The following is a 12,014-nucleotide window of genomic DNA, read 5'->3' as shown; positions in this document are numbered from 1 at the left end:
TGTGAGGCAGCAATACTATCTGATGTCTTTGTCTGACAGTTCATCAGTGCCTGAAAAGTAAAGATTAGTTAAATATTTTGCATTCATTAATGGTATAATATTTGGTTTAGAGAGGGATTATTAATATAACTTTTAAAAGTAGCTTTTCCTTATTTTGGTATTCAATCTTCTTGGGGATTTCTTTAGATGCTCTGATGAGTCTACATGCAGAAAGAAGAAGAAGAGGCTTAAAGCCATGTAAAAGCAACAATCCACAGGTTAAAAAATACATGACTGTTGGCATCACAGTGATGACAGTTTTTATGGTGCATCACATAGAATCTTATCTGAGCCAGAAAATCCCAGAAGTGTCTCAATTTCATGTAGAGATAGGAGAGCAGACCCCTCTCTCCCATCCTCATCATTACATTCAGGGAAATATTGATAGCATCATGTGAAACTATTCAGCTGTTTAATATTAAACTGCACTCCGTGTCAGAGCAGAAGACTCTATGGAAGATAATGAAAACCACTAGAAAGATGATTAGGGTCTATCTATCCACCATTGAGGATCCTTCAATCATCACAGCAGAATTTTACAATATACAATATACCAACACTATATCATGGAAGGCAGCACTGAATCTTTTGAGTTTGTTGCAGTGAACAACAGCAAGTTCACCACCACTGCCTTGAAGAGGCAAAAACTAACACATAATGTATTACAGTATTACAGAGAAAAAATCCTTTATAAATAACTGCTTTTTTCTACTGTTTTACACAGTGTTCAGTGTGGGAAAGATAAAAACACAACAACTAAGAATTATTTCTTAATTGTATTTTGGTTTCAAATATTATCTTGTGATTAATAATCAAGTATTTAAGTAAATTTAAGGTAATTTTGTGTGTTTACTTCCCTGTTAGGACAAGATGTAGGACAGGACTTTCTTAATGGCCAATTCAGTGGAGTTGAGTTTTATAGCTGCTTTCAAACATGAAAATGACAAATTCAGCAGTATTTAAAGAGAAATATATGGGGGTTATGAAGACATACTTTTGTATGAATATTTCTTCTGTATTCTCAAATAAACCTTATTCTTTTAATGGGTCTAACAATAAGCCACCTTCTGCTGTACAAATGACACACAGAGGAAGGTAAATAAACAAAACAGATTTCTGTACACAAAACCAATAAATACCACTGCTAAGTAGATTTAATCTTTAATTTAGTCTTAGATAGAATTTCACAGAACAATGAGGCAATAGAACAATCTGTAAAATTACTAATGGAAAGTAGCACTATGCCAAAGACACTGTGATAACCGTGTGACCCAGTGATGGGTTTAGTTTACACACCAACAAAACCAGTGTCACACAGTGCAGTCACAAACACCAACTACTAAAGAAAGGACTTTATTACATATTATAACAATTCCTGAATGTCCATCCATTAAAAGATTCTTATTTTATTAATGAGAGAGAGAGAGAGAGAGAGAGAGAGAGAGAGAGTCCCAAAAACAAGTGATGTAACTAACAATGTCAAAATATCACAGGAAAATTGAGTAAATGGGATGAGTGAATCCATGGATTAGGACCACATTGTTTAATTAATACAAAAACATTTCTACAGATTTATATAAACAGTATATAGTATAGAACAGTTATCATGAATATACATAAATACAAGTAGGTGGAGCTAGAGGTGGAGATGTACATCAAATAGTAACACTGACATTCATTTTAAAGCTAGAGGTTTGAACTAAACACTCAGGAAAACAATGTTGTTCCTCTTCGTGGTGTTTTTCACTCTTGCTGATGTTGGTAAGTCATATACACTGCACACAAAATATTATTTTTTCTAATTAAGAAGACACAATTTTTCATGTGAAATGTGTCATTTATGATTAAAATATCACAATATTGTTGTAATGTTTTTATAGCAGAGGCTGCTGACAATAACATTAAACCAGATCAAACCAATGTATTTTCAATGGAAGGCAGCAACATCTCACTGTCCTGCACATATACTGGATCAGTTAACAGTCTCCACTGGTATCGACAAAAACCTGGATCAAGACCCGAGTTTCTGCTGCTGATTGTTGAAGCCAGTAAATATGTCACAAAGGCTCAACCACCTCATCCACGATTGTCTGTACAACTTAAAAAAGAGCATGATAAAACGAATAAGAAAGTGGATCTGATCATCTCCTCTGCTGCTGTATCAGACTCTGCTCTATACTACTGTGCTCTGAGGCCCACAGTGACAGGAAATCCAGCTGCACTGTACAAAAACATTGACACAGTTTTGTTATATTAAAAGCAGCTCTTCCAATGCTTTAGAGAAAGTTACATGTCCTTTTTGGGGGATTCTATCTTTTTCTCTATTGGTCAGGGTCATAGTAGATACAGAGTCTGTCCCAGACATGAGGTGGGAAAACACCCTGAATGGGATGTCAGTCCTTTGCACTCCACAAACCCTTTCACACACTCATTCACACAGAAGTGCAATTTCTCCTAGCACATTTTCCTACTGTCATGTTTTTTTGGAAGTGATGCAAAACTGCACACAAACTGACACTAACCTAAACTCCTGTTAAAATCCTTCTGCTTAAAGTATTTTCTTGCAGTATGGAGTAATTTTTATAATAAAGAAAGATTTCTACCCTCATGGTACAATTCCATATTGACTGATAACAAGTGCACTAAAGACAAGGCTCAGGTCAATCCTCATAGCAGAATTCCACAATGCCAGTGGACTCATGATCCTCTCTGTTCTGTCTGGAGTAATTACACTGCAGATGAAGGGCATTTTATTGTCTAAGTGCTGTAACATCACATATATAATAGTCAAACTAATCAGTTATAGCCCAATGTTCAACAAGTTCAACCTCAACAGAATGAGATAATCTCCAACATCCAAAAAGGATTATCTTATTATCAGCAAACCAATTCCTCATATTTTCAAACAAAGAAACTAGAACCGTCTTATTCATTAATGCATTGTTGTCTTCTGCTCTTTTGCAGTGTTCAGTGTGAGAAAAAAATCATTTCATAAAAGTATGTTGGTATAAAATATTATGTTGTGATTCATGATCAAGCAAATAAGTAAATATATCTAAAGGGAATTGTTTGTGTGTTTAATCCTCTGACTGGACAGGAAGTATGTCATGTGAATATAGAATATTTCTCAAAGGCCAGTTCAGTTTAGTTTAGTTTTACAACTGCTTTCAACAATTGTTTTACAATTGGAATAGTTTTCCCTTATTATTTATTTTTCTGCTTTACATTTAATAATGTAAAGGAAATACAGAAACACATACACAATGACAAACCCAGCAGTATTTAAGAGAGAAATGGATGGGCGTTATGAAGCCACCACAAACTACCTGGTGTTGTAAATACAATTTAAATATAAGGTGTAATATATAATTACTGATCCAGAGTATACATGTGTGAGTGTATGACCTGTTTGCAGAGTTTTTTTATTTTTTTAGTGTATTAAGGTTTTTTTCTTTGGTGAACACAAGATGGCGCAGTCACTTATCTTATTGTGGGTTAAGTTCTAGAGACACTACCACACAACCTGCTCACATTCTCTGAGATGATGGAAGCTACTTTTCACAATAAAACCTTTGTGACATAGAGTATACTTGTTCTTCTATCATACATACTGCTGATATAATATCCTAACCCCTGCCCTGGTTACTCTTAGTGCCTAAGATAATTTCAGAGATACCATTCTGATTAAACAACACAACTGTCCACTTAACACTAAACTGTCATAAGAATAAATAATCATCTAATGTCATTTCTGTGACAAGCAAAAGCACCTGCTGTGTCAGAAACACTGAAAACTGGAAACTTATCTGTAAATCTGCAGTTTTTCATATACATTTTTTATATTTAACTGTTAGAGCTGAGCATTAAAGGATTAATTAAAAATTCATTAATTTCCTGCTTTCAGTATGTGTTTACTTAAATGTCCTCAGGACAGGTTTCCCATATGAGGCTGAATGTAAAGCCAGGATGTTTCAGTAAGAATCAACAATCTGACAACAACATTGGTGACACTGTCATGTGATGCTGTGGGGTGGAGCAATTTTGAAGCTTTATGGTGTTAACATATTAGATTACAGAAAGATCTCCACTATTTTCACTGAGCCAAGACCAGTCATCATGTTCACTGTTATATTCATGTATCTGTGGCTTTCACTAGGTGAGTTAACATTGACTTTTTGTTATTACAGAAATATTAACTATATTATATTAAATATTAGTCTGTGTGGTGATGCAGTGTGAAAATGCAGAGTGTGACTTAAGTATTTCCTGTTCTCTTCTCCATGACAGGTGACTCCATGGCAGATTCAATAAAGCCACTTTTCCCTCATAAAGCTGTAGATGAAGGTCATGATGTTACTCTGTCCTGCACATACAAATTCAGTACTGTTACAGGAAACAACCACCTGCAGTGGTACAGGCAATATCCGAAATCTAATCCTGAGTTCCTTCTTTATATTATTCAAAGTGGAACTTATAATTCTGATCCTCCCCCAAGAATGTCTGTTAAAGTTGATGATAAACAAGTGGATCTGATCATCTCCTCTGCTGCTGTATCAGACTCTGCTCTATACTACTGTGCTCTGAGGCCCACAGTAACAGGAAATCCAGCTGAACTGTACAAAAACCTTCACACAGTTTTATTATACTGAAAGTAGTTCTGCTGATGATTTTGAGTAATTTACCTGCTATTTCTGAGGAATTCTGTTTCTCTTGCAATTTATACAAAATACATAAATATATCGTAGTTTGACAAATGTTGGATTATTAGAAAACAGCTAATTGTTTTTTTTTTTAGCTTCATTAACCTCTATATGCTAATCCGTGATCTATAGCCTTTCTTGGGAAAACTGGGAATGAGGGAGGAATGTGAGAAAATCAGAAAAGACAGAGGAAGCCATACAAGATACAGTAAGCCATTGTACAGACAGTAACCTGAGCTCAATCTCGAACTGGGGACCATGGAACTGTGAGGCAGCAATACTACCTGATGTCTTGTTCTGACAGCTCAACAGTCCCTGAAAAGTAGAAATTAGGTGAATATCTGTCATTCATTAATGGCATGATATTTTTATTATACATGTTTTACAATATAAACTTTAAGAGAGGTTTTATCTTGTTTTGGTATTCAGTTATCTTAGGCATTTCTTTAGATACAGAGACTATGATCACTGCTGACTCACAACACAAAATACAGCTTGAATAACATCTTGTTGATTTCAGAAAGACCCACAGTGATGACAGTTCTATTTTGCATCACATAGGATCTCATCTGGGCCAGAAAATCCCAGAAGTGTCTCGATTTCCTGTAAATACAGGGAAATATTGAGAGCATCTTGTGCATTTATACCGCTGTTTAATATGAAAAGTGCATGCTGTCTCAGAGTACAAAACACTACAGCAGATAGTGAAAACCACTGAAAACATCATCAGGGTTTCTCTTACTTCAATCAAGGATCCTTACCAGAAAGTGTACATTTATAAAGCCACCAGTTTTGAGAACATCACCTCTACTCTTCTACCAGACTCTCCTCCCCTGCCATAAGAACATCTAGACAGAACATCTGGAAAACTCTGTAACAGCTTCTTTCTCACGACAGAACTAATATAAATATATCTAATGAGCTTGATACATCCTCTGTGTGTATAGTATATACACTGTTACTCTGAAATGTTCATATAAGTGAAGCAGAGATAACATTCTGCTTTATTGGTACAAACAATATCCTATAATTATATATCCTGTAATTTTTTTCCATTCATACATTTATTTATTCTTTCATGTGTTTATTATACCTGTGTGTATAAATGTATGTTACTTTACCAAATGTGAACTAAGATCAAAATGTGAGCACTCCAGACCATAATTCCATTGTATAGTTACAAGAAGTTAAAATGGATGAATAAGGAAAGTGTTAGTCAAATTTGCTTTCCTTTTATTGATCATAATGAAATTCATCAAGATTGAGTGAAAATGAAATGAAAATGGAAATTGTGTATTAACATTTGTATTTTCAGTTAAATGGATGTACAATGTCTGCCAAATTTTAAATGGATCAGCAAAAATCCATTCACAGTTGGTTAATTAAAGTTAATTGCAACAATATATTTTGTAGATTAGAAAAGGTTTAAGTTCATAGAAATAGGAAATACAGGAACTAAATATATGAATCTTTTACTCATTATATTCTTTTAGAACATGTGTGTGTATTTTACATAACGCGGCAAATCCTGCACTCTGATTGGTTAAAACAGAGGGAAGCTACAGTTGAGGCTTTGTACACAAGAAATGCTTAGATGCTTCACTGAAGACAGAGTAGAAGGAAACTTGACATTTACAGTAACATAAAAAGGAAACTTTCAGAAGAACAGAGGAAATTAAAACATGATGGTTTTCTGTATGTTTCTGTTTTTTACCATGTTCATAGGTAAGCTTATATTTTATTTATCCCCATATATCATGTTTAAATGTTTTATAACTAGTAAAGAAATGTTTCCATGTGTGAGTGTTTTAGATTGTAAGCATGTACTGTATGTATACTGTATAATATAAAATGATAATATTCTGAAATAAATGTCCTCTTCAGGTGAGAGCACACAGGACAGCATTGCTCCAACATCTTCTGCTGTCTATGCTGGAACACATCACTGCTATCACATGCTGGAAAATTTGGATATTGTAAACTTTTTTGACAAGCAGCTGATTTGACTTTTTTTTTTTTTAATTTATTTGTTTGTTTGTTTGCTTGCTTGTTTGTTTGTTTTACTGAGCATGAGATTTAATGTGTTCATCATGTGTGTCTTTGCAGGGTCTTTAATATATTTTTGAGAATTACTGGATACCTGAAAGTATGTATAACTAAGAATAAGAATTGTGGAAAATAAAAACACAGTTTCCATCACACAATCAGGAAATAAATAAGCTCTACTGAAATAGTGCTCCATAATCAATTCTTGAGGTAGATGAGCTACAACAGCTAAAGACCACATGGGGTTTCATTCCTGTTCACCAAGAACAGAAATCTAAGACTACAGTAACAACCCTGTAAATGACATAAATCATACTAAAATATTTTTTAAAATCCATAGCTACCACATGGGACTCCATTACAGCTTCCTAGTGTCACCCTATCGAACAGATGAGACCTTGTAACAGTTACCAAACCATACCCCACCAGCCACCTGAGTTTCTTTAGCAACCAGCTAATTCAATTTTATTACCAACTGGAATCATTTTTAAACTTACTGCAAATATCACAGAAACTACTTGAAGCCTCATAATATTCACCAAGCTATACTGGAGCAACAGTACAGTTTCCAGCAAAGAAGCTACAATCCTGTAAACTTGACCTAAACTGAAACCTCCACCTGACACTAAAGCAAGCTTGTTCTACAAGAATTGATTTTGATCTTCATGTCCACCGAGATTAATGACATATTTGGCCCAATGGCAAGAGCTGCTTACTTGGTTCACACTTAGCGTCTGCATTCCAAAAAGGTTCGAATCCCACAGGAGCCTCGCTTTATTGTTAACTTGACTTTGTGTAACCGAGTTCCTTTTACTCGGACCCCAGTCCATATGAACTGGAAGGTCAAAGAGAGTTACAGAGTACAGTGAACCTCCATTGGCACACAGCAAGCAGAACAGGGACGACCTGGCTCGTTGGTCTAGGGGTATGATTCTCGCTTTGGGTGCGAGAGGTCCCGGGTTCAAATCCCGAACGAGCCCTGGTTTTACATGGAAGAGCGTGGGTGGGATAAAACTAATGGAAACTTGCACTGCCGCCTTGGTTCTCGCTTGGAAGCTTGTTTCTCCAGAGGTCCAAGGAGGTTCAAATCCCACTGTAATTACCTCTGAAAATTAAAGCTCCAACCTGGAGCCTATCTCTGGAATACAGGGAGCGGGATGGAGAGTGTCACACTTTGTGGAGACATGAACCTCTGAAATATTAATATAATAGAGTACAGAAAGACCTCAGAATATTGTCATTTTACTAACACCATTCATCATGTTCACTGTTATATTCATGTGTCTGTGGCTTTCATTAGGTAAGTTAACATTGATCTTTTCAGAAAGGAGGGTAAAAGGTAAATCCCTATGCCACCACGTCTGTCTGCTAAAGTTGATGATAAAACTAAACAAGTGGATCTGATCATCTCCTCTGCTGCTTTTAATGTTTGATAATATACAATTAGAAGGTAATTTATTCATAATCACACTCTCTGGTATCACCCAGATGAGGATGGGTTCACATTTGAGTCTTCCTCATATCGTCTCACAGAGTTTTTTCTTGCCGCTGTTGCCTCAGAGTTGCTCATTAGGGGTAAAGTTAATTTTCAACTTTGTAATTTCTATTCTGAATTTCTGTATTTCTGTAAAGCTGCTTTGAGACAATGTCCATTGTTAAAAGTGCTGTACAAATAAAAATGAAGTGAACTGAATTGAATTGAACTGAATTTAATTACCTTTTGGTTATAGACACAGCAAATTTACTTATGAGAGATTTTGTTTAAATCTGGATCAGTTTCCTATGATTTTCCACAGCAAATTATCATAATTATTTATAAATGTACAAATAATTTAAAAACCACACAAACAAATAAAGGCTTATAGTATTGTATAGATGATGAATCTTGAAATACAACACCAGCCATAATGACTCTAGATTTCTGTCACTGACACTGTGTGAAGTGATCTGTACAAAATAACACTAAAACAGCATCACTTCCTGGGTGTGTCCTTCTAGAGACGTGTAAAGTTCAGCACATACAGCACTATTATACAGAATCCTCACAGAGCTGTGTTCAGAAATGGATCAACTATACAACTTACTGTACATAGTGAGATACATACCACTGATTCTCACTGTAGTTACAGGTAATTCATTTTCATCAGTTTATCAATAGTTTTAACTATCACAATCATATTTAATCAGTTAATTAATTACATTAATTAATAACCATTGGCGACGCTACCCATGCACTTGGAGGGTTGTGGGGCTGTGGTCAAGGGAGGCCTGCCAGGTCGGGAAGGAGAGGCACTCTGGCAGGCGGTCACAATGGTTGTACCACGCATGCTTCCATTACCAGATGTGATTCAAGATCCAAACCCAGGAAAGGTTTGAAAGGCTTAGGCTCTTGTTGACAAGATACTGATATGATGCTGATATGAACTTGCATCCCAGTCTGTTGCAATAAATTCAATTCAATTCAATTTTATTTGTATAGCGCTTTTAACAAAGAGCATTGTCTCAAAGCAGCTTTACATGAGAAACCACATAAGAAAACAACAAACATATGAACAGACAAACAGACAAACAGTCCTAGATGTTGTCCCAAGTGAGCAAGCCTGAGGTGACTGAGGCGACTGTGGCAAGGAAAACTCCCTTAGATGGTATGAGGAAGGAACCTTGAGAGGAACCAGACTCAAAAGGGAACCCATCCTCATTTGGGTGACAATTGTGTGATGTAGATACAGCATGTGTATAGTGTTATGTGAATCAATAAGGAGGTTGTTGTCCATGGCGCTGCTTGAATATCCCAATTCTCACAAGCAGAACCCGGCTGGAGCTGGTCCATCTCCGGATGCCACTGGAGCCGGCACAGTCTCTGTATGCCTCGGGATGGGTAGAAGAAAGGAAACAATGGAACAGCATTAGCGTAGCTGCTGTTCATAATATTAGCAGTACTAGCTGAATGTGCATTTATTCAGATGTACTGGAGTGCAAGGTTATGGGAAGTGTTAGATGTATGCCTGGCTAAAGAGATAAGTCTTTAGTCTACATTTAAACTGGGAGACTGTGTCTGAGCCCCGAACACAGTCAGGAAGACTATTCCAGAGTTTTGGAGCTAAATACGAAAACGCTCTACCCCCTTTTGTGGACTTTGATATTCTGGGAACTACTAGAGGTCCAGAATTTTGTGATCTTAAAGAGCGTGGTGGATTGTAATGTGTTAGAAGACTGGATAGATAGGTGGGAGCTAAACCATTTAGAGCCTTGTATGTGAGTAGAGCTAGTTTATAGTCAATTCTAAACTTAACAGGTAGCCAGTGCAGGGATGATAATATTGGGGTTATATGATCATATTTTCTTGATCTGGTAAGAACTCTGGCGGCTGCATTCTGGACTAACTGTAGCTTGTTTATTGAAGATGCAGGACAACCACCTAGTAATGCATTACAGTAGTCCAGTCTGGAGGTCATGAATGCATGAACTAGCTTTTCTGCATCAGATACAGATAAAATGTTCCTAAGCTTGGCAATATTTCTAAGATGGAAGAAGGCTGTTTTTGTGATATTGTAAATATGGTTTTCAAAGGATAAGTTGCTGTCTAATATTACACCCAGGTCTTTCACTGTTGAGCTAGTAGTAACAGTGCATCCTTCTAGGTGCAAGCTGAATTGTGAGAGCTTCTGTGTACTAGTTTTTGGGCCAATAAGTAATATCTCCGTTTTGTCAGAGTTTAATAATAGGAAATTATCGGCCATCCAATCTCTAATATCTGTAACACACTCAGTTAATCTAGATCAATTACATATTTCATCTGGTTATGATGAGATATATAAAGGTGCATGATCCGGGCCACTGTCTTCGGGACTGTGCACTGCATTGATCTGCATGGATCTCCAGCGGCGACCCGTCAGCCTTACAGCATCTGTGTCCAACCAACATGGAAATACAGCCCACGGTTGCGAAACACCTAGACCCAGGGCTAGCTTTTCTCGATCCCCTCTAGAGTTGTGGTAAAAAGGAGGTTAAAGGGCACACAAGCGACGAGGATGGGATTCGAACCCACGCGTGCAGAGCACAATGGATTAGCAGTCCATCGCCTTAACCTCTCGGCCACCTCGTCAGGTGCAGGTGTGGTACCCACGACCAAATGTCCACAGAGACCGCAACAATTCCGTAGAGGAGCACCATAACTCAACGCGTTTAAACAAGCCTGTTCCCAAAGCAACTGGAGCCCATCCCACGTGGATTAGCAGTCTGTTTCCTTAACCTCTTGGCATCCTAGGTCACCCACATGACCTTACACCTCAGTGCACCTGGCACTTGCACTCCATTGCCCAAACCTCTTGGCCACCACTTCTTATGTCGAATTTTTATTCTTGGTTGAATTGTTGTTTTGTTGGTAGCTCGTAACCATGGTAAGGGCACAACTGATGCGGCTCACACACACGGAAACCGTGTTTTGTGTACCGTTCTGTGGTTGTTTGGACTTGCTTTTAAAAAAGCAAGGTGTGAAACGGAGCAGCGTTCAAAGCCAGGTGTTGACACCAGTTGCCAAAACCGGGGAGCTATTTCAGCACCCGGGTCGGGGGGCTCCGGTACGGTGTGAGCGTGCTCGGTTTTTTTTTTGCAGCCAGACAGCCAGCTAATGGCAACTCTTAAGCACATTTGCAGAAGGCACAGGAGCCACAACCCCTGTAAAGCCTTTGTGGTGCCAGAACCCACAACCACTGCCTTGAAAAGGCTCAGCTGGCAGCAGTGGGATTTGAACCCACGCCTCCGAAGAGATTGGAGCCTAAAGCCAGCGCCTTAGACCACTCGGCCACACTACCCAAGGGCTCAGTATATATAGACCTCTGTGGAGAGCACACTGACATACTGTCTGGGTGTGTGGTACACAGACTGCACAGATGAGGACAGACAAACTGGGCAGAGGGTGAAAAACAGCTCAAAAAATCATCGGCTGCCCTCTGCCCTCCCTGGATGACATGTCCAGGTCCCGCTGCCTCAGCAAAATCAAGGCCATCACAGGAGACTCCTCACATCCTGCTCATCACTTGTTTGACCTGTTGCCATCTGGGTGGCACTTCAGGTCAACAAAGTCTCACACCACCAGACTTACAAACAGCTTCTTCCCCTGGGCCATTCAGACTGCAAACAATCACTGAACACACACACACACACATTCTACCTAATAAAATGTGCAATTCTACTGTGCACTTTAATCTGTCTGTGAATTGAGTACAA

The 12,014-nt window shown here is 37.9% G+C and overlaps 3 non-coding genes across 3 annotated transcripts; 1 reads left to right on the top strand and 2 right to left on the bottom strand.

The window, feature by feature from the left end:
* The first annotated feature begins 7,693 nt into the window (after positions 1 to 7,693).
* trnap-ugg (transfer RNA proline (anticodon UGG)) lies at positions 7,694 to 7,765 on the top strand. The gene has a single exon. It is a non-coding gene; the product is annotated as a tRNA-Pro (tRNA).
* Positions 7,766 to 10,808: 3,043 nt separating this feature from the next.
* trnas-gcu (transfer RNA serine (anticodon GCU)) lies at positions 10,809 to 10,890 on the bottom strand. Its single transcript has one exon. It is a non-coding gene; the product is annotated as a tRNA-Ser (tRNA).
* Positions 10,891 to 11,517: 627 nt separating this feature from the next.
* On the bottom strand, positions 11,518 to 11,599 carry trnal-uag (transfer RNA leucine (anticodon UAG)). Its single transcript has one exon. It is a non-coding gene; the product is annotated as a tRNA-Leu (tRNA).
* Positions 11,600 to 12,014: the final 415 nt, after the last annotated feature.

Source organism: Hemibagrus wyckioides, unplaced genomic scaffold (genome assembly GCF_019097595.1).
Source record: "Hemibagrus wyckioides isolate EC202008001 unplaced genomic scaffold, SWU_Hwy_1.0 Contig30, whole genome shotgun sequence".
Lineage (NCBI taxonomy): Eukaryota > Metazoa > Chordata > Actinopteri > Siluriformes > Bagridae > Hemibagrus > Hemibagrus wyckioides.
Note: the sequence above shows the minus strand (reverse complement) of the source record. Positions and strands in the feature narration are given on the sequence as shown.